Source organism: Dromiciops gliroides, chromosome X, assembly GCF_019393635.1.
Source record: "Dromiciops gliroides isolate mDroGli1 chromosome X, mDroGli1.pri, whole genome shotgun sequence".
NCBI lineage: Eukaryota > Metazoa > Chordata > Mammalia > Microbiotheria > Microbiotheriidae > Dromiciops > Dromiciops gliroides.
Genome location: NC_057867.1, coordinates 65,247,913 through 65,269,821, shown reverse-complemented (window position 1 = coordinate 65,269,821; position 21,909 = coordinate 65,247,913). Strand labels below are relative to the sequence as shown.

The window sequence follows — 21,909 nt, the reverse complement described above, 5'->3', positions numbered from 1 at the left end:
AAGGGGTATACCTGAGCAGGTGGGTGGGTTTTCCCTATCCAGAGGGTGAAGGTAAGAAAGCTCCACATCTGGAGGGCAGGCAGGCCCTCCACCTCCAGAGGGTGAAGATAAAAAAAACTATAGCCATCTATCTGGAGGTCTTCTGCATAGAGATGTTAAACCTATGAGAACTCATGAGGTCTTCAAGGGAAAGAGGGTAGAGAGAAACGAGGACCCAATGCAGTCTTTGGCTACTTCTATAGCTTGGTGATATCATAGGATATGATATGGTGAAGGAGCCACTGGAAAGCAGAAGGAGAACCAGGAGACAGAAGTGTCTTGAAACATTTTTTCCTCTCAACTTGTACAGGTGTTTATAGAGACAGGTTTGCATGCCCATACATATAGACAGACAGACACACAGACATAAACACATACTGTCTTCTTTCACTTTAGTTCCCTTCAACTTATATATCTTCCAGGGTACCCCAGGGTACCCCAGCTATCCAGATCCTAGGGTCTGGGTAGCAGTGCAATGTGAGGGAAGTCTCTTAATCTCTGGGCCTCAGTTCAAAATCCTGTGACCCATCTATCTGTTCAATAGAGGAACACATAACATGGTGTAGTGGAAAGAGAGATGGAGTTGGACCTGACACTCTCCAAGGGCTCTCAGAACTCACTAAAAGGGGCTCACAGTCAAGAAGGAAGCCATCTGGGTCAGGAGGAGATGGGATGGTGTCCCCCCCCCCCTTTCTCTCCCACTGCAGCAAGAGGGATCAAGGATAAACTTGGCCTTGGGGGAACTAAGGAGAGGAGTCATCAAGTCAACTAGCATTTATTAAGCATTTCCTATGTGCTGAGTTCTGGGAAGCCCCCCCCCACACACACACCTCCCTGTCCTGTCCAAGATTGTAGGTTGGGGAAGCGGGGAAGGAGGTTTCCCACTTAGAAATCTGAGAGAACAAAAGACCATCTCAAATATTCATAGAGCACGTCTAAAAGTTTTATAAGGGGCTTTTCACATATCTCATGTGAGCCTCAAAACTACCCTGTGTGGTAGGTGCTGTTATTATCCCTTAAAATGGGGAAACTTGAAGTAGAGAGCAGGAATTACGAGGCCTAGAGGAAGGGGCAGGACTACGATTCCCAGAATCCTCAGGGCGGAATCATTTCCGGCTGCCAGATTTCCCAGAGGCTTTACTGACGGAGGTCCGGCGTGATTCTGGGGATTCTGGGTAGTGTAGTGCTGTTGGCTGGCGCCGAGGCTAAGGCCCTGGATAGAGGAAACACATCCCCAGGGTGGGTTCTAGGGAACAGAATTTGGGAGGTCCTTGAGGGCGTCTGAGGAGACAGAGCTCGGCAGCTCCGAGGCCTGCATGAGGGGAAGTCAGAATCACTAATTTCTTTCTTGAGCTTCTCAGAGCCGGGTAAGCGATGATGTAATGACGTATGGGATGCGTGCGCAGCCTCTGATCTTAGCCACCCCGTGGGCATGGGTTTTGTGCGCATGTGCGTGAGTTACTGTACCTCTGAGGGCAGAGCTTGGTGGAATGCGAAGTAGAGAAGGGGCCAAGGAAGGGACCTGAGGTGGGGGGGAGGGGGGGCCGTCGCTCTGAGGGAAGAGATGGGGATGGATGGGCTGTGTTTATAGTGAGTAGAGACTACTAATCTCGAGGTACCTGGGTTCAAGTCCCGCCCCTGGCGCATCCTAGGTTTGTGTGATAAGGAGCAAGACATTTAACTCCAGTTCCCAATCTGTAGAAAGTGGTAAGCTACTGAGATGATAACGTCCGGGGCTTGTGCAACTAAACCATCCATTCCCTCTGAAAAAATGGAGGAGAGTGGGGGCTCGGCACGTAATGTCCGCCCCCTCGTGGCCGTGTCCATGCCTTTCCTCAGCCCGAGCATCCACGGTGCAATCAACAAACATTTCTTAGTGTGTCAGGCCTTGTGCTGAAGCTGGGTTAGAAAGACAAAAGTGAAGCAATCCCTGCCCCCAAAGAGCTTAAGCTTTAATGGAGGAGATAAGGTGTACACAGGCATGCAAGTATCCACAAACTGAATCCTAGGTGGTCACTTGGGTAGGGTTGGGGGAGAGACGTTAGGGATGAGTAAAGGCTTCGTATAGAAGGTGGCAATTGGCCTAAATCTGGAAGGAAACAAGGGAATCCAAGGCATCAAGAGGGAAAGCATTCCAAGCATGTGGGACGGCCTTGTGCAAAGGCCTGGAGTCAGGAGACAGGATATCTAGTGTGAGGAGTCGCAGATAGGCCAGTGTAAACATAGATCATTGAGAGTGTGCAAGGGAGTAAAGTGAAAGACTGGAAAAATAGCAAAGGGCCCAGTCGTGAAGAATTTTAAATGACAGAATGTTTTATATTTGATCATTGAAGTAATAGGGAGCCCCTGGAGGTTACTGAATAAGGGGGATGAGTCGTGGGGGATGTGTGACATGACCAGATATATGCTTTTGGAAAATCACTTTGGAAAATTTCTGTTTTCCTTACAAACTATCTCAATTTCAAGTAAAGAAGCAGATTATATGCTCTGTAATTCTAGTCAGTTAGTAGGCTGTCCTAAGTGATATCAGAGGGTATCACTTAGGATATCTTATCACTTAGGGATCATTTATCACAAAGATAGATTGAAGTGAGGAGAGACTTAGGAGAGGAGACCAGTTAAAAGGCTGTTATAGTAGTCCAGAAGAGAGATGATGCTAGTGGTGTGAGTGGAGAAGGGGACATAAGGTATAGATATGAAAGTAGAAAGGATAAAAGTTGGCAGTGGATTGTCTGTGAGTGGGACAAAATAACCACCTACTCAAGATAAATACCTGGAGTCGGAGAGTGAAAGTATAAAAGAAAACAGAATTTATTTCTTTCTCAAGAAAGGGCACAAACCTGAATATGGTAAGTGCACCGAACAAACTCAGAAATAAACCTTATGGTGGCAGCTGGGTGGCTCAGTGCATAAAGCACCAGCCCTGGATTCAGGAGGACCTGAGTTCAAATCCGGCCTCAGAAACTTGACACTAGCTGTGTGACCCTGGGCAACTCACTTAACCCTCATTGTCCCGCAAAAAAAAAAAAAAAAAAAAGTAAACCTTATATACCTTCCTAACACAACACCCACCTCCCACCCCTGTCTGACTCCCATTGGCCAGTGGTCCAGACATACAATCTACACACTGACATCTAACCCAATCAGGGGAGGGAAAGTTATATAACAATAAAAACAAGATGCAAGTGTCTGTAAAGTTAAATAACAAAAACAGGACAGAAGTTAAGTATCAAAGCAGTAACAATAACAGGATATTGAAGCAATAACAGGATGTAAAACAAACACATAAACAATAACAGGATGCACCACCTGGATCTGGTTTTTCTGTTTTGTTTTGTTTGCAGGGCAATGAGGGTTAAATGATTCAGAGTCACACAGCTAGTAAGTATCAAGTGTCTGAGGCCGGTTTTGAACTCTCCTGAATCCAGGGCTGGTGCTTTATTCACTGTGCCACCCAGCTGCCCCTGTTTTGTTTGGTTTGGTTTTGGTTTTGGTTTTGATGGATGTGGTTTTTCTGAGAAGGACCCACTCCTCCCCCTATCTTTCACATCTGTGTGGGGTACATGAGACTGAAGAGTCAGAGATGACACCAAGCGTGAGAGGCTGGATGACTTGGAAGATAGTAATGTCTTTGACAGTGACAGGGAAGTTGAGAAGAAGGGAGGATTTGGGGGACAAGATAACAATTTCAGTTTTGGACTTGTTGAATTTGAGATGTCCACAAGACATCCAGTTTGAGGCATCCAAGAGGTAGTTGATGTGGCACTGGGGGTGAATATACATACATCTGGGTGGTGTTTCCATGTATCAGTTCCTTCCCAGCATTTTTTTTTTAGTGAGGCAGTTGGGGGTAAGTGACTTGCCCAGGGTCACACAGCTAGTAAGTGTTTAGTGTCTGAGGCCAGATTTGAACTCAGGTACTCCTGACTCCAGGGCTGGTGCTCTATCCATTGCGCCACCTACCTGCCCCCTTCCCAGCATTTCTAAGGAAAGTTATATGGGGTTTTTTTGGAATCCTGAAGCCCAAAATAATCCATCAAAAAATCAGGAAAAAGTATGTGAACTGGGACAGGAGCAGTCAGAGGAGAAGAGGTCATCAGCCAGTCTTGCTTTTCACTGTAGCCATACATGTGTTCATGGCCCTTTCTGCTGCTAATGCTGAGTCATCCTTCCAAACATAGTAAATATTAATAAGTTTAAGCACATGGTATACTTTATACAAATCCCCTCAGTGGTATTTCCAGAAATGTTTTGGTAAAAACATAGGTCCTTAAATTGTCCGTTTCAGTTCTGTGTAATGATCTTAAGGTTGGTAGGAAATTGGAATATCATGTGATTTGACTGTTACCCAGTAACGTTCACTAGCATTTCCCAGTGTTTGAATATTTGCCATAGGCTATATACAGGTTTTTTTGGTAAATACCATGAAACTCACTATTTCTTATTTATTAAACACTTTTTAGATATCCATAATAATGAATAAAGAGTATGAAGAATGTTGGAAGTATTTTAAGAAAGACAAAGGAAATCAGTCAGCTCATTGCCAGGTATGTTTAAAATCAGTTTTTAAAAATCATTTCAACATAAAGCATCATCAACTAGCTTGGTCATTTATGGAAAGACGAATATTATAAAAATATGAAAGATGTTAAATTGATTAAAACCTGTTCAGTTAGCAGTTAAAACATTAGAAAATCATAATGCAAATCATCTAACATTCATTATCGTATCACATTTTTACTGAAAAATAAGCCACTGTTAACTAATGATATTAACTGTTAACATCATTCATTATTACTATTTTAAAGTGCAAAAATAAAGTGTTATAAAAATACAGAATAACTTACAGTTTCAGAAATTCCCAGAAATTCCCATTTCTTGTTCCTGAATCCCCAAAATTAACATCTGTAGGGAATTTGGAAACATGACATCTGGGAATTATCTGTATAGAGATGATAATTGAATCTATAAGCACTAATGAAATCACCCAAGTGAAGTAGCATAGAAAAGAAGAGAGAGGGGCAGCAAGGTGGTGCAGTGGATAGAGCACCGGCCCTGGAGTCAGGAGTACCTGAGTTCAAATCTAGCCTCAGACACTTAACATTTACTAGCTGTGTGACCCTGGGTAAGTCACTTAACCACAATTGCCTCACTTAAGAAAAAAGAAAAAAAGAAGAAGAGAGAAACCAGGGCAGAGCCTTCCTTAGGGGCACCCACAATTAGTAGATGAGACATGGATGGCAATCCAGCAAGAGAGATTGAGAAGGAAATGATCAGAAAGTTAGGGGGTGGACCAAGAAAGCTCAGTGTCACAGAAAGCTAAAGAGACATACCTAGTAGGAGAAGGTGGTTAACAGTGCAAATGCTTCAGGGAGGTTAAAAAGGATGGAGATTGAGAAAAGGCAATTAGATTTAACTGGTCTCCTGCTTGCCTCAAGTCTCTCCTCATTTCCTATCAAAAAAGTGGTGCTATAAATATTTTCATGTATAAGGGGAATTTGATATTAACATCCTCAGGGTATATGCCTAGTAGTGGAATCTCTGGGTTACAGGGGATATCGCAATTTTAGTCACTTTCTTCCCCTAATTCCATGTTGCTTTCTAAAATGGTTAGACAGCTTATCCCACGGCATTAGTATGCCTCTATTTCCACAATCCCATCAGTACTGACTTTGTCATCTTTGCCCATTTGCTGGTGTAAGCCAATATCACAGAGTTGCTTTGATTTCTATTTCTCGTATTATTTGGCATAATCTTTCATGTTATTGTTAATAGTTTACATTTCTTCTTTTGAGTACCATTAACATCTTTTGACAACTTATCTATTGGGGATATAGTATAGTTAAAAGTAGATACTAATATATCTGTAGATCTGCTTACTTCTTTTTTTTTTAGTGAGGCAATTGGGGTTAAGTGACTTGCCCAGTGTCACACAGCTAGTAAGTGTTAAGTGTCTGAGGTCAGATTTGAACCCAGGTCCTCCTGACTCCAGGGCCGGTGCTCTATCCACTGCGCCACCTAGCTGCCCCAATCTGCTTACTTATAATGCATCACAAAATAATGAAAGCAATCAGAATGCCACTCTCAACCTTTTCACGTTGTAGAACTCCCACTATTCCCTCAGGGTACCTCATGTGATATATGAATGACATACAGACTACACTGAAGGTGCCAGTGTTGATGCATATATTAACCATTAGTAAGACCTAGTTTTCCTTTTTTTTAGAGAAAAAAGAAATAGAAATACAAATTCAAATATTTTCTTGCCTCATCTTTTTTTTTTTTTAGTGAGGCAATGGGGGTTAAGTGACTTGCCCAGGGTCACACAGCTAGTAAGTGTTAAGTGTCTGAGGCTGGATTTGAACTCAGGTACTCCTGACTCCAGGGCCGGTGCTCTATCCACTGTACCACCTGGCTGCCCCTTCTTGCCTCATCTTAATGGATCATCTTGTCCTTTGGAGATCATCAACCAGACTAAATGACCTATAAAGTTTCTCCTGACTATTATGTTTTTGTGACTTTGGTTTTCTTCCTATAATACAAGGCAGAATTAAGAATGACACATGTTGCTGCTAAATGCTCTTTAAAAGAAATCCCAGAGCACCGGCCCTGGATTCAGGAGTACCTGAGTTCAAATCTGACCTCAGACACTTAACACTTCCTAGCTGTGTGACCCTGGGCAAGTCACTTAACCCCAATTGCCTCACCAAAAAAAAAAAAGAAATCCCACACAACCCCATTAATGTTTATTAGGTTCTTAGTTCCTGACTACCGTTTTACCACTTGAGAAAAGTTGACAAGTTTGGCCTGTCTTTTGATAAGGATGATGTTATTATATTCTATCCCTGGACAAGGGACTGTATGGCAAGTCTACGGTTGGTTAAGATTAGAAGCTACATAAAATACTCAATTCAGCCATTATTTGAGCCATCTGCTATGTGCAAGATACCATGCTAGGTACTGAGGATCCAAAGCCAGAAGTGAACCTGTTCCTTCCCCAAGGTACTTATAGTCTATTGGAGCAGTACCAAATTAATGCAAATACAAGGTAATATGAGGCAGTAGAGAATGTTAAAGGGGGCCGGGGGGAAGAGATCATGGAAGCCCTCTTCCAGAGATGGCAGCCAGGTTGACCCCAGAAAAAAAGATCTGAATGGGAGATAAGCTTGATGAGGGCAGTTTTTCTCTCTGTAGCCTGAGGCCCAGCACAGGACTTGGCACATAGTAGGCACCTAATAACTGCTAGCTTAACTGAATTGAGGCAGAAATGAAGAGGACAGTACATTTCAGCCTCAGAGATGTTCTGCAAAATCCCGGGGGATGTCAAAGTCAGGGAATGGCCAGGAGCCCAATCTGGCCAAAACCAGAGTGCATGGCAGCCAGTAATAGAAGATAAAGACCACAGGGTAGGCTGGAACCAAGGGGAACCCCTGGAATTTTCAAACTTTTTCCCCGTTTCAGAAGAATAGATGAAAAACATGTGATGAACCCTAACTTTCAGGGCCTTGTTATGTTAAAGTAGACAAGACAGGGCATACAAGTATGTGTTATGAGTTAGTGAAACATTTTCCATTAGGATAGGGACTAGATGTGGGATTTGAGTAAGGAAAGTCCCTCTCCCTATGCAGGTGGGCACCTTCCCTGCAGCTCTACGGGCTTTAGGTATTTGCCTAGAATGCTGGGAGGTGGCCAGCAATGTGCCCACCAGGTATCCTCTCCGCACACCCCAGTTTTCCTTTCTTACCTTGTCAGAATTTGACCTGAATGTTGTCAAAGAGACCTCCTACTGGATTAAGTCAGAGAAAGCACACTCATTCAGGTGACTAATTCTCCCTTCCACATCACAACTTTCCCCATCTTGGCTTCAGTACAGCTCAGATTGGCATGAGAAATTAAATGGGCATTTGCGGAAGTTTTATAGAAGCCACAGATGACGTGTGAAGACCAGCAGATGACACAGAATAAGTTTAGAAGCTGAGAAATGCAGAAAATAGATGTATAGGATTATATAATATCAACATATTTTATCCATAAATGCCATAATAATTCAGACTTCTTCTCTGGTACAGAAGGAGGGCCCGAAAATTTTACATGGATTTTCCAGATCGAGGGGTTACTGCACCCCTAACCCTCAAGATGTGGAAGGGATAACTGTTTAGGCAAGTTATCTGGCAGAACTCACTATAGGTCAGAGTGTAGCCATTCTGAGAAAACAAGTAGTGATCAAATGTAATAAGAAATCAATCCACAAGAATTTATTAAGGGTCTACTGTGTGCCAGGCACTGGAATGAAGGTAGTTGCTTAGTAAGTGGAGAAGGCCCATGAAGTTTGTATTTTTAGCAATAACCCCATTTTATAGATGAGACATTGAGACTCTGAGAGATTGTTACCATGCCTATGGTCACAGAGCTAGTAAACAGTAGAGTTGAGATATGAACCCAGGCCTTCTGGACTCCATGTCTAGTACTCTGGCTACCATGCCATGTTGTGTACCCCTTGCCCAACAAAGTGGCAATCTAAGTCTTTTCAGTCACACTCCTGTGGGTGGGGCTGTCGTGATTTAGATGATTCTCACGTGCTGCTAGGCTATAAATCAAAATGCTCAGAGAGAAAAAACACCAGTGGCGCAGAAAAGAAATATTCACATACCTCATGGACTGCTTTTCTTTGCTAAGGACGTTCACCTTATACCAATGGAGTAGAAGGATCCATATGAATCTGCAACTAAAGGAAAGAGAGAAACTCCTAAGAAAAAGCGCATCCCATCGGGTAACCCCCAGCAGCATCTCCTCCCATTCCAGCATCACCCAGCAGGCTCTGCAGGTAAGGGGGGCACGGCCCGAGAACTGCAGCCAGCGGGGCTCATTGCAGTGTGGGCTCAGAGGGGGCAGGGGAGACAGAAAAGAGAGGATGGGATGGGCAGTAGCCGGAAAACCCTCACAGACAGGTGCATGGTCTGCCTGCCAGGGTCGAGCTTTCAAATGAGAGGAGCCCAATGCTTTCTGCCAGGGGCCAGCTTCTATTGCCAATCTGCCAGGGCTTCCATTACCTCATTTGAGCCTCATGACACCCCTGGGAGGCAACCACTTGCAAGTATTACCCCCATTTTACAGATGAGGAAACTGAAGCTGACAAAGGTTAAGTGATTTTCTCATGGCTATTGTCAGAGGCCAGATTCCACCCCAGGTCTCCCTGCTTCCTAGTCTGGTGCTCTATCCATTGGGCCACACTGTTGGCACAAGCCATTTTACTGTACAGTAAAACCTGGTCAGTGGCCACCTTGCTCTTGGCAGGTCAAGTCATGTCTCCCATGTAAATAGTATAAGCAGAGATAGATGATACCTCTTCATAAATCAGATAATGCAGGGGCCACCCTTGACCTAGGACATGAATTTTGTAAAAATGCTCCTCTCTATATGAAATGCTAAGTCACTGCCCCCTTGACCAAGTTTCTGGGTGTTACATCAACTAATACATCCCCACTGGTGGAACTTTCAGTCACTTCATATCAGGGAAATTCAAAAGGCTTGAGGTCAGGATACAGGCCCTAGGATGCTGGGATCCACAATCGGGATTCAGCTGCTGGGGCAGGGTGGTGGGATGGGGAGAGGGGGGGTGAGTGGAAAGAGAGAGAGAAAGAGAAGGAAGAGAGGAGAGGGGGAGAAAGAAAAAGATGGAGACAGATGGGGGAGAGAAGAGAAGGGAAGAGAGACATAGGGAGAGAGATGGAGAGAGACAGAGGGAGAGGGGGACAGAGAGATAAAGAGACAGATAGTGGAAATGGTGGAGAGAAAGGCAGACAGGGAGAGAGGGAGAGAGGAGAGTGAGGAGAGAGACAGAGACAGGGAGAGAGGAAAAGAGGGGGAGATGGGGGAGAGAGACAGATGGGGAGAGAGAGTAGAGAGAGACAAAGGGAGAGAGACAGAGACAGAGATAAAGGAGATGGGGAGAGGAGAGTAGGGAGAGACACACAGAGAGGGGGGAGATGGGGGAGAAAGACACAGAGGGGGAACAGACAGACAGGAAGGAGAGGAGGGAGAGACAGAGACAGGGAGGAGAGGGGAGAGAGAAACAGAGGGGGGGTGAGACAGGAAGAGATAGAGACAGAGAAGAGATGGGGGAAAGAGGGACACACAGAGGGGGAGAGATGGGAGAAAGAGACAGAGGGAGAGAGGAGAAGGAGGAGAGAGGCAGAGACACAGACACAGAGAGGGAGAGAAAGGGGAAGAGACAGAGAAGAGAGGGGAGAGAGAGAGAAAGACAGAGAGAGGGGGTTAGACAGAGAAGAAATGGAGGAGAGTGAGAGACAAGAGGGAGAGAGGAGAGTGGTGAGAGACACAGTCAGATGGGGAGATAGAGGAGGGGGAAAGACAGAGAAGGGGGGGGGTGGCGGTCAGAGAGATGGAGAGGGGCAGCTAGGTGGCGCAGTGGATAAAGCGCTGGCCCTGGATTCAGGAGTACCTGAGTTCAAATCCAGCCTCAGACACTTGACACTTACTAGGTGTATGACCCTGGGCAAGTCACTTAACCCCCATTGCCCCGCAAAAAAAAAGAGAAAGAGGAAATGGGGGAGAGACAGAAATAGAGGGAGAGAGAGAGGAGGGGGAGAGACAAAAGAAGGGGGGAGACAGAGACAGAGACAGACACCTTTCAGCATGGGTCCCAGAGACATGAGTGAGGCTCAGCCAGTAGGTGTTGGTTGAGGGGGCCCTTTCACCAATTATGAGTGTGGGGGAGCCCGGCACAGCCTCCCAGTTATCCCATGTCCCATTCTCATCTCATTCGATTGTATTATATGAATGATATGGACAGAGGTAAAAGTGCCCAATAGGATCAGAGGTCTAGAGCTGGAAGGGACCCTAAAAAGTCATTGTACTGAAGCCCAGAGCATAAGTGACTTGCTCAAGGTCACACAGCTAATCACAAATGACAGAGCTGGGATTCCAGGCCCAGGCCTGTGGCTCCCACTTCCCACCCTGTTCCAGCATGCTGCTTCTCTCATAGGGCTGTAGCATCTGCAGTCAGTGTGAGGGAGCAAAGTGGGGACCTGAGCACTTCAGGAGTGTTTGCTTCCTGATTGGTGAAATATTCAGAGTCGGGCCCAGTGGCTTTCAAAGCTGCTGCTTCCTAATTTCAAGAGCGTCATTAACAGCAGGACTTCTGTGCTCAACTCAGTTTTCTGTTTAACTGGTCCGTGTTCCCAAACACTGTTCAAATTAATCACCTGAGGCCTAAGCTGCTTCTTAAAGGCTGAGAAGAATTCCGGGGGCAGAGGTAAGGAAGGAGTGCATTCCAGGCCTCGGGGACAGGCAGTACAAAAACTTGGAGTCTGGAAATGGAGTCCTAAGTGTGAGGAACAGAGGGTGTCCATCCAGTTGGCTTGTGGAGAAGGGGCTAATGTCCAACAAGGCTGGGAAGCCGTCCTGGGGCCAGGTTGTGAAGGTTTTCAAAGCTAAAAAGAACTTTTAATTGTGTTTAATAGACAATAGGAAGTCCCTGGAGTTGGGTGGGGAGGTGGCCATATTTTCACCCCTACATTTATTTGTTTGGTTTTTGTGAATAGTATTTTATTTTTTCTAATTACATGTAAAGATAATATTCAACATTCATTTTTATAAGACTTTGAGTTTCATCACCTTTACATTTAAGAAGATTACCTTGGGGGGCGGCTAGGTGGTGCAGTGGATAAAGCACCGGATAAAGTTCCTGAGTTCAAATCCGGCCTCAGACACTTGACACTTACTGGCTGTGTGACCCTGGGCAAGTCACTTAACCCCCATTGCCCCGCAAAAAAAAAAAAAAGATTACCTTGACAACAGCACATAAGGTTGACTAGAGTGGGGAGAGACCAAGTAGGAGACTGTCACAGTAATTAATCTGGGTGAGGGGAAAGAAGGTATTGGAATGAAGAAAGGTTGTGAAGGTAGACATGGTAAGATTGGATGGAGTGGGGGAAGGAGAGAGGAATCGAGAAAATGCTGAGGTCAGGAACCTAGGAGATTGGCAGAGTCAGGGTACCTTCAACAGAAACAGGGGAGTTGTGAAAAGGAGAGGTTTGGGGGGGAAAGATAATGAGCTTACTCTTGGAAATGTTGAGGTTAAGATGTTTCCGGGACATCCAGTTTGAAATGTGTAAGAGGTCACTGGAGCTGAAGCTTAGGGCAGAGACATATAGAGTTGGAGATATGGAAAGGTAGGATAGATAGATAGATAGATAGATAGATAGATAGATAGATAGATAGATAGATAGATAGATAGATAGATAGATAGATGGATAGATATGTAGATAAGTAGATAAGTAGATGGGTAGGTAGATAGGTGAGTAATTAGAAAGAGGAAAGAAGGAAGGAAAAAAGAAAGATGGGTAGATAGAAAGGTAGGTAGATAGGCAGATAGATAAACAGGATAAATGGATATAGAGATAGAATCATAGAGAGAGGTGGGTAGGTAGGAGAGTCGGAAGGCCACTAGGTGGCACAGTAGTGGTGGGCTTGAAGTCGGGAAGACATCTTCCTGAGTTCAAACCCAGCCTCAGACACTAGCTGTGTGACCCTGGCCAAGTCACTTCACCCTGTTTGCCTCGGTTCCCTCATCTGTAAAATGAGCTGGAGAAGGAAATGGCAAACCACTCCCATATCTCTGCCAAGAAAACTCCAAATGGGGTCACAAAGAGTCAGACATGGCTGAAACGACTGAACAACAACAGAAATAGGTAGGTAGAGACAGACAGACGGGTAGGTAGATAGGATAGCTAGATGATAGTGTGATAGAGACGGGCATATACACAGAGATAGGAAGGAAGGAAGCTAGGTAGGTAGAGAGATGCTAGCCGGAAACATAGAATTCTAAGGTATGATTTGATTTCTTTTGTGGTACCAGGTCTAGAATGAAGGTGGGGCAGGGACAGGGAGCAGGTAGGTGCAGCAGCAGCAGCAGCGGTGGCGTGGGGTTTTTTGATGTTGGCTTGCAGGAAGGTCACATTAGGTGAGGTCACCTTTTAGGCAAATTTACAATATCTCACACTTTCCTTGGTTTCCAATTCTCCCACTGCGGGAGGGAAAATGGCAGAGAACAAGTTAGAAAGCAGCTATGAGTTGGGAAATTCCGCACTTTGGGTTGTCTAATGGATTTTGGCCAAATTTGGTTGACGGAGGGGGGTTCCCCACTGCCACAGAGAAACTGACAAGTCTCTTGCCATGTGGATGCCTAGTCTCTGGTTTTAGAAAAATCACAGCATTGGAAACAGTTGTTTAATACACATAGTCAGACTCATTTATGGTTGTCAAATAAACAGTGATTGAGAGCAGCGTGTCGTCATGGGAAGAGGGCTGGACAAGCCCCAGAGGACCCGAGTCCTTGGCCTAGCTCTGCAGCTAACTGGATGTTTGTGCTTAGGTGGGTCATCTAAGCTCCATGCCTCAGTTTTCTCATCTCTGAAGTGGGCTATGCATACAAGATTATCTCCAAGGTCCCTTTAGAGATCCCCTGTACCCTGCTCCCCTCCTTGGGGGAAATAATCCACTCAGTCTTGGAATTCCACCCTAGGGCTAAGCTATCCTAATGAGTGAGTAAGTATCTACTATGCTTCTAGCTGGCCCTAGAACAAGATTCACAGCCACCCATCCATCCCCCCATCTTGCTGTATAGAGGTGCCTCCCCCTCCTTCCCTTCAACCTTTTGTTCTGGGAACAAATGTGGGCCTAGATTCCCTACCCTGGCTTTGGAAGCCTACCCTCTTGCCCAAGTCACAGTGAGTCCCATAGCTAGCATTAGAAAGGCCAGCCTCCCTGATTGCCCCAACGGCTGGATGTGCTGAAGGGTAAACACAGTCAAAGTTCAGAAAGAGAATTGCTTGCAATCTCTATGATCTCTGTTTAACATGAAGTGTAGGAAGGGGGAATTGGAAAGCCCCAAGGTATTGCCAATGGTGAGGTCCAATTAAGGCCCCTCCACTGGCTCCCGACAGAGGAAAACCTCTGGTCACCAAAGGGAGCATCCTGCCCAAGCAGACATCCTTGCTCAGACCCAAATTGGGGCTTTTCCCTTCCCAGCCACTTCCCATTCCAGCCTAAACCCTTCTGGTGCCTTGGGAGCCCTGCAAAGTATGTACCTGAAGAGCGAGCAGCTCCATGAATCTCTGTTCTCACCCAGTCCTCAGCACTGGACAGATAACTGTCTCAGGTTCTCTAAGTAGAATGTTATGGTTCAGGCAGCCTTGGAAACAACTTCCCTTCCCCAAGGAGACCAAGGGCCAGAGATAGGCATTGGCCTCCCAGAGTCACACAGCGTGGAAGTGGTAGAGCTCAGTGCCCTCACCCCCACACCACACTGTCCCCCATGCTGTTCCTTGTAGGTGGAGCTTAGGTCTCTTATTAGGAAGGAACACAGTATCACAAATTAAGGGCTAGAAGGTACTTTGGAGGTCATCTCCCCCATTTTACTGATGAAGAAACTGAGGCCCAAAAAGGTGAGATGACTTGAATAGTTATACAGGTGACTTTTCAGTAACATTGGGGATTTGAACCCAGTTCCTCTGCTTCCAGACCCATCACTCTTTGCACTCTCCCACAGATACAGGTACCCAGCTTGGCAGAAGGACTGTGGTAGGGAGTCAGGTTGTCAAGGGGGAGAGGTGCTGGTTCTTAGGTGTTCCTCAATAAAGAATTACACTCCCACACACAATCCAATTAGAATTGGAGTCATCTTTATTTGTCGCTAGGGAATGTGACCGAGTGGGAAGTCATAGACTTCACCCCTGGGGAGGAGAGCTTAGAAACATTTTCTTCCCCAACAGAGGGAAGACAAAGGCTTTTATAGAGGAGAAATGGGTGTCTGCTTGAAAACTGGAGAGTTCCATTTTGGGTGGGGTGGAGAAAGCTTGGATGCTTGTCATATTCCTGAGAGTCCAGGGGGATTTTTTTTTAAATGATGGTCCTGACCTTTGGGGTTATCTCTGTCTCCTAGCTCTGGTGAGGTAGCTAGTAGCCAGCCTAATTGACTTTCCTGCTATAGAATTTTCTCTCCCTTTACTTCTTAGGTGTGTCTGTCCTGACATCTAGTTGGCCAATCTAAACTTTAATAGTCCCTTGATTCCTTGATATGTCTGTTATGTCATCTGGTCATCTTTGGTTTTGCTTCTCACAGGAGAAACAACTTCTGATTTATCCTGAGCCCCACATCAAGGTGATAGGTCTAGTGGTTTGTGTGGGAAATAAAACTCCTTAGTACTAGGTGTGAAGGCAGAGGATGCCCTAAAGCTTAAATGGTTTCTATGGTGCACTCAGAGACAGGATTCCCATCAGTGGTAGAGTCTAGAAGGTCTGGGTTCAAGGCCTACCTCTGACATGCCCTGCTTGTGTGACCTTGAGCAAGTCACCTAACTTCTCAGTGCTTTAGGCAGCACTCTAAGACTCGTAGTTGCAAGAAGAGCTGCCTCCCAGCATTAGTGGAGGGATTTTTCACACAGATGCAGTTACAGGTTGGGCAAAAGAAACAGAAAAATGGACAAACACAATATCTTTACACCAGGCGATCCTCACACAGCCTGGCCCAATTAAGTTGGCAATTCCACAGATAGAGTGAAGCCCTGCTCCAGGCAGAGCCATTGGAAAGTACACTTAGAACTGAGTGTTCACGGTCAGGCAGTCAAGAAAGACATTTGAGGAAGCACTTCCATGCAGCTAATACATCTAGATGGCCTGGCCCTTCTACATCAGAAGGCTAACACTCAGGGACAGTAGCTCTCCCCTGGAGCTGCTGGGATCAGTAGATTTTCTTGAAAGGAACCCCTCAAGGCACTGCTCCAATTGGAGATCAGAGGGACTCCTTTCATGTCTTTTTACTAGCTGTATGACCTTGGGCTAGTCCCTTCATCTGTGTAGGCCTCAGGTTCTTCTTTTGTAAAAAGAAGGTATTGGAGTAGATGCCTTCTGGGGTTCCTCCCCATTAGAAGTCTACTCACCATCCTGTGCCCCAGGCCCTTGACAATCTACTTCAAACTTAGGGTTTTGTTTGGTTGGTTTTTGCCCAGCAAACAGAGGTTAAGTGACTTTCCCAGGCTCACACAGCTAGTGATTGTCTGAGATAAAATTTGAACTCAGGTCTTCCTGACTCCAGGCCCAGGGTTCTATTCACTGAGCTACCTAGCTGCTTCTATAAAAGGGGGAGCCTCACACAAATGAAATTACACACTCGGGACAAAAATAAAGTCCAGTGGTAAGTAGATAGTAGCTAAAATATGCAGTGGCTGCCAAAGCCTGGCCCTTTAAAAAAACTTGTAGAATCCTTCCCTAGGTGACCTGATTTAGGAGTTGACTGAAACCAGCTGAGGGTGGGAAGGTGTTTCCAATACTGTCAATAGACCTCATTGGCAGAGGGAGGGTTTTGTGAGAGACCTTGAGGCATTAGGCAGAGACCGTGGGCCCCTAAAATGAAGCCACCTTGGAGTGGGGCTGGCGGGGCCTTCTCTGAGAGCAACCAAGTCTAAACCAAGAGCTGGAAGAGAAGTGAGCCTGGGTCAGTCAGCAAGGAGGGAGGTGAGCCTGGTCTGATCACGGAGACTAGGAGGCCAAGATGCACGGGGAGAAGGCTGACATGGGAGTCTGGGGACCTGGGGCTGAATCCCAGCCCGAGGCTTAGCAATGCCCAAGCCCTGGCCAGTCACTAAAGCACTCCAGGCTTCAGTTTCCTTCTCCTGTGCCAAGTGAGGGGCTTGGGCCCATTCGGTGGACTCACAAGGCCCTTCCAGCTGTGCCTCTGTGACCCAGGGCAAGGTTCAATTTAAGGAGGAGCCGAGGGGACAAAAGTCAGGTCTAAGCCGGGCCTTGCTGTGGACAAATGGGCCGTAGTCCAGGCCCAGAGTAGGAGCACCTCCTGAGGGAGGGACTCCATCCTGGGGGAAGGCAAGGGGGAGAACCGAAGTAGAAAGGCCCTCCTCCCGGTTTGATGAGGCCAAGTATGAAGACAGGGCCAAACCCCCTTCTTCATGGGGTCATGGGCCCCATGCCCCCGGGGGGAGGGCCTCTGGCTGGACCAGCATCTGCCCGTGGGGGGGGGGCCGGCCCCCCCCAACTCTTCCTCACCTTTGCCAGACCCACCCCCCCATGCCTGGGCCTGAGCCCCCCCCCCCCCCGACTCCGCCCCAGCAGAGCAGGGAAGGGGATCAGAAGCACATCGGCATTCGGCTCAAGAGGGGGCCCCTCTGCTGAGTCGGTCCTTGGCTAGATGGCACAGTGCCCCGCAGACTCAAATCTTTGTCGACTGCTGGGTACAGACTGTGTGTGTCTCTCTGTGTGTCTCTCTCTCTGTGTGTCTCTCTCTCTGTGTGTCTCTCTCTCTGTGTGTCTCTCTGTGTGTCTCTCTGTGTCTCTGTGGGTGTGTGTGTGTCTGTGGGTCTCTGTGTGGGGGGGTGTCTCTGTGTGGGGGGTGTCTCTGTGGGGGTGTGTGTCTCTGTGGGGGTGTGTGTCTCTGTGGGGGTGTGTGTCTCTGTGGGGGTGTGTGTCTCTGTGGGGGTGTGTGTCTCTGTGGGGGTGTGTGTCTCTGTGGGGGTGTGTGTCTCTGTGGGGGTGTGTGTCTCTGTGGGGGTGTGTGTCTCTGTGGGGGTGTGTGTCTGTCTGTGTGTCTGTCTGTGTGTCTGTCTGTGTGTCTGTCTGTGTGTCTGTCTGTGTGTCTGTCTGTGTGTCTGTCTGTGTGTCTGTCTGTGTGTCTGTCTGTGTGTCTGTCTGTGTGTCTGTCTGTGTGTCTGTCTGTGTGTCTGTCTGTGTGTCTGTCTGTGTGTCTGTCTGTGTGTCTGTCTGTGTGTCTGTCTGTGTGTCTGTCTGTGTGTCTGTCTGTGTGTCTGTCTGTGTGTCTGTCTGTGTGTCTGTCTGTGTGTCTGTCTCTGTGTCTGTCTCTGTGTCTGTCTCTGTGTCTGTCTCTGTGTCTGTCTCTGTGTCTGTCTCTGTGTCTGTCTCTGTGTCTGTCTCTGTGTCTGTCTCTGTGTCTGTCTCTGTGTCTGTCTCTGTGTCTGTCTCTGTGGGTGTGTGGGTGTCTGTCTCTGTGGGTGTCTGTCTCTGTGGGTGTGTGGGTATCTGTGGGGGGGGGTGTCTCTGTGGGGGGGGTGTCTCTGTGGGTGTATGTTTTGCAGGGGGGGAAGAACCTGCTGGAAGAAATGGCACTACATCGGGCTTCTGCCCTAAGGAGGCCACTCCCCAGCTTCAGCCGTGACCAGAAAGCGCGTGGTGCAGGCGGCCAGCGGGCCTGGAGCGTCCTGCTCTCCGTGGCCGGGGGTGGGTGGGGGAGCTGGCGCCCTGCACACACCTGGGGGACGACGCAGAGGCTCAGGCCCTGCTCGGCGTCCTGCTGGCTCCTGGCCCGAGTTCGGAAGGCAAGCTCTCCTGCATGCTCCTTGCAATCAAAAAGTTTATGAGCTGTTCCAAATTAGGATTTGCATAATCCTTGAAGGCATCTCGCAGCCTTCCGTGTGTATTGAGACAGCAGAGGGATCCAATTAAGATCAAAGTTAGAAGCCGCTAAACCTGTTGTACTTAACTCTCCTAAACATGCAGCATTAGATGACTAACACCAGACCATGGACCAAAAAGTAGCAGAACAAATAAGAGAAGCATTTACTCATAGACATAGTCTGACATTTACCAGAAGAAAGCAGCCTCCCCTGCCGGGGTGCTGTTTTCAGAGGACATAAAAAGAATAAGATCTCAGATCCTAAAATGTTTTGAGAAAATATTTAATTAGGCATTTTTTCCCTAGGCAGACGGGAGAAAAGTGATCTCTTTGGTAATGGAAAATTAGAAGAAAAAGCTAGTAACTTCAAAGTATTGACTGCTGATATTTCTTGCTTTTAGGATAGGCGTATTTTAACTTCGAGTTTATTTTTCTTACAATGCTTTCATTTAAAATAATTTTTAGGGGACAGCTAGGTGGCACAGTGGATAAATTACTGGCCTTGGATTCAGGAGGACCTGAGTTCAAATCCAGCCTCAGATACTTGACACTTACTAGCTGTGGGACCCTGAGCAAGTCACTTAACCCTCATTGCCCCGCCAAAACAAAACAAACAAAATAATTTTTAAATGAACAAGCATTCGAAAAATTAATCCATCCCTCCCACAACCCTATCTCCGTATAGCAAATTTTAAATACAGCCTTTGGTGCAGAACAGCTTTATGGTTTAGCCCCCCCCCCCAAAAAAAAAAAAAGCTGACGTCAGTCATGTCCCAAACTGCCTTTTGGCATTTCAAGTTCATCACCTGTCTGTCATCTGCATTCTTTTGGACTCATGGGTTCCCACTGCATTGATCAGACGTCTAAAATCTTTCAAAGATATTTTTCCTCTATAATGTTATCATTGTACTAATGGGTCTCCCGATTCTGCCTATGAATTGACTTCCTATGTTCCTCTTAATTTTCTCTGAAATTGTCAGTTGAGCAGCCAGGTGGTGCCATGGTGCATAGAGCACTGGGTCTGCAGTCAGAATGATTCATCTTCCTTAATTCAAATCTGACCTGATGCTAGCTGTGTGACTCTAGGCAAGTCACTTCACCCTGTTTACCTTAGTTTCCTCATCTGTAAAACGAGCTGGAGAAGGAAATGGGAAACCACTCCAGTATCTCTGTCAAGAAAACCCCAAATGCAGTCATAAAAAGGGTATGTTCTTCCTCATAGTCTATTCCTCCACCCTGGTAACTAGTACTTTTCATTCCCAAATTCCAAAGAGAACTGGATATAGAGTCAGAGGACCTGAGTTCAAGTGCCAGCTCAGCTACTTGCTACCAGTGTGACTGGAAGCAAATATTGTCACCTCTCTGTGCCTCAGTTTGATGGGACAAATCAGGGGTGTCAGAGACTGGCCAGGTAGCCACATCTCTCTCCCAAGTGCAGCCCAAATCAGGTTCAAATGTCATTGTGGAATATTTAACAAAAATAAATAAAGATATAATAAAACCGATAACATTACATTTTAAAACTAAGCCAGGGGCAGCTAGGTGGCACAGTGGATAAAGCACCGGCCCTGGATTCAGGAGGACCTGAGTTCAAATCCGGCCTCAGACACTTAACACTTACTAGCTGTGTGACCCCGGGCAAGTCACTTAACCCCCATTGCCCCACAAAAAAATAAAAACAAAAAACAAACTAAGCCAGTGTGTGGCTCACGGGGATCCTTATGTGGGGATTAGTGGTCCCACTTTCTATTTGAGTTGGACACCACTGAAATGGCTGATCTCCAAGGTCCCTTTCAACTCTGATTCTATCTCTCCTCTGCCTTCCTCCCGCCACCCCCAACACACACAGACGCACCTACCGACCAAGAGGGGTAGGGGGCTCTCCAACTCATTATCTCTGATTTTCTATCTTGCTCTCATTCTGTCTTTCTATGCGTTTCTAGTTCAATTTATTTCTAGCTCAATATCTCTCCAGCTAACTCTGATCAATTGAATGATCCATGATAATTCCAAAGGACTCATGATGAAAAATGCTATCCACCTCAAGAGAAAGAACTGGTGAACTGAGTGCAGACCAAAGCAGACTTTTTAACTTTCTTTATTTTTCTTGCTTTTTTTGCAAGATGGCTAATATAGAAATGTTTTGCATGACTTCACACGTATAACGGCTATCATATTTTCTCAATGGAAGGGAGGGAAGGAGGTGATGGGAGGGGGAGGGAGAATTTGGAACTCAAATTTTAAAAACTGAATGTTAAAATAAAGAAAAGAAAAAATATATTGAGCTAGCCTTCCCTGTCTCTGTATCTATTTCCTTTTATTACTCTCTACATACCTCTATTTCTTGCTCTCTATAGCTGCATCTTTCTGTGTAACGATCTCTTTGTATATACATCCCTATCGCTATGTCTCTACATACACGTACATACTTTATATATGTTTATCTTTTTCTTTTCATCCAGACCTATGATTCCAATAGCATAGATACTCCCAGAGAGGAAACCCCTTGACCAAAGTAGATAAACAACTGTTAGGCAATTTACAATCTTAGAGAATTGCTTGGCACATCGAGAGATTAAGTGGTTTGGCCAGAGTCACACAGCCAGTATGTGACAGGAGCAAGATTGGGACCCAGATTTTTCTAACTAGAAGGCTCTCATCTTTTATTTATACATATACATGTACTTTTATGTAAACATATCAGTATACTACTTTGTGTCTCATCTCTCTCCATCTCATTTATGTATCTCCAAATACATTTATATGTGTATATGTATGTAAAATCTCCCATCTTAAACACTTAAGAATGTAGCTCTTGATCTCTCTTTGAAGATCAATCATTTGCTCTTGATCTCTTAATCTCGGTTTCTTTTTTTCTGGTTTTTTTTGTGAGGCAATTGGGGTTAAGTGACTTGCCCAGGGTCACACAGCTAGTAAGTGTTAAGTGTCTGAGGCTGGATTTGAACTCAGGTACTCCTGAATCTAGGGCTGGTGCTCTATCCACTGCACCACCTAGCTGCCCCCCTCAGTTTTTTTTAAAAAAAAAACTTTTGTTTTTAAAATTATATTTTTATATCTCTGCCTCCCTGAGCCCCCTCCACCACTTATTGAGAAAGCAAGAAATACAATACCCATTATAAGTAGAATCACACAAAAACATATTTCTGCATTAGTCATGTTCTGGGGTGGGGTAGGGGAGGGAATAAGAAAAAATGTTTTGGGGCAGCTAGTTGGTGCAGTGGTTAGAGCTCCAGCCCTGGATTCAGGAGAACCTGAGTTCAAATCTAGCCTCAGACACTTGACACCTACTAGCTGTCTGACCCTGGGCAAGTCACTTAACCCCAATTGCCTCACCAAAATATGTGTGTGTGTGTGTGTGTGTGTGTATGCACGCATGCACGCACACACTTCAGTCTGCACTCCAAGTC

At 46.0% G+C, this 21,909-nt stretch overlaps 1 protein-coding gene across 1 annotated transcript in view; it reads right to left on the bottom strand.

Annotated features, from left to right (window-relative positions):
* The window catches only part of LOC122733360 (collagen alpha-1(I) chain-like), a 170,213-nt gene that overhangs the window by 71,480 nt on the left and 76,824 nt on the right, over positions 1-21,909 (bottom strand). Inside the window, exon 2 of the mRNA XM_043973678.1 lies at positions 8,690-8,764. The gene's annotated coding sequence lies outside the window, so the exon portion shown is untranslated. The remainder of the gene's footprint in view (positions 1-8,689; positions 8,765-21,909) is intronic.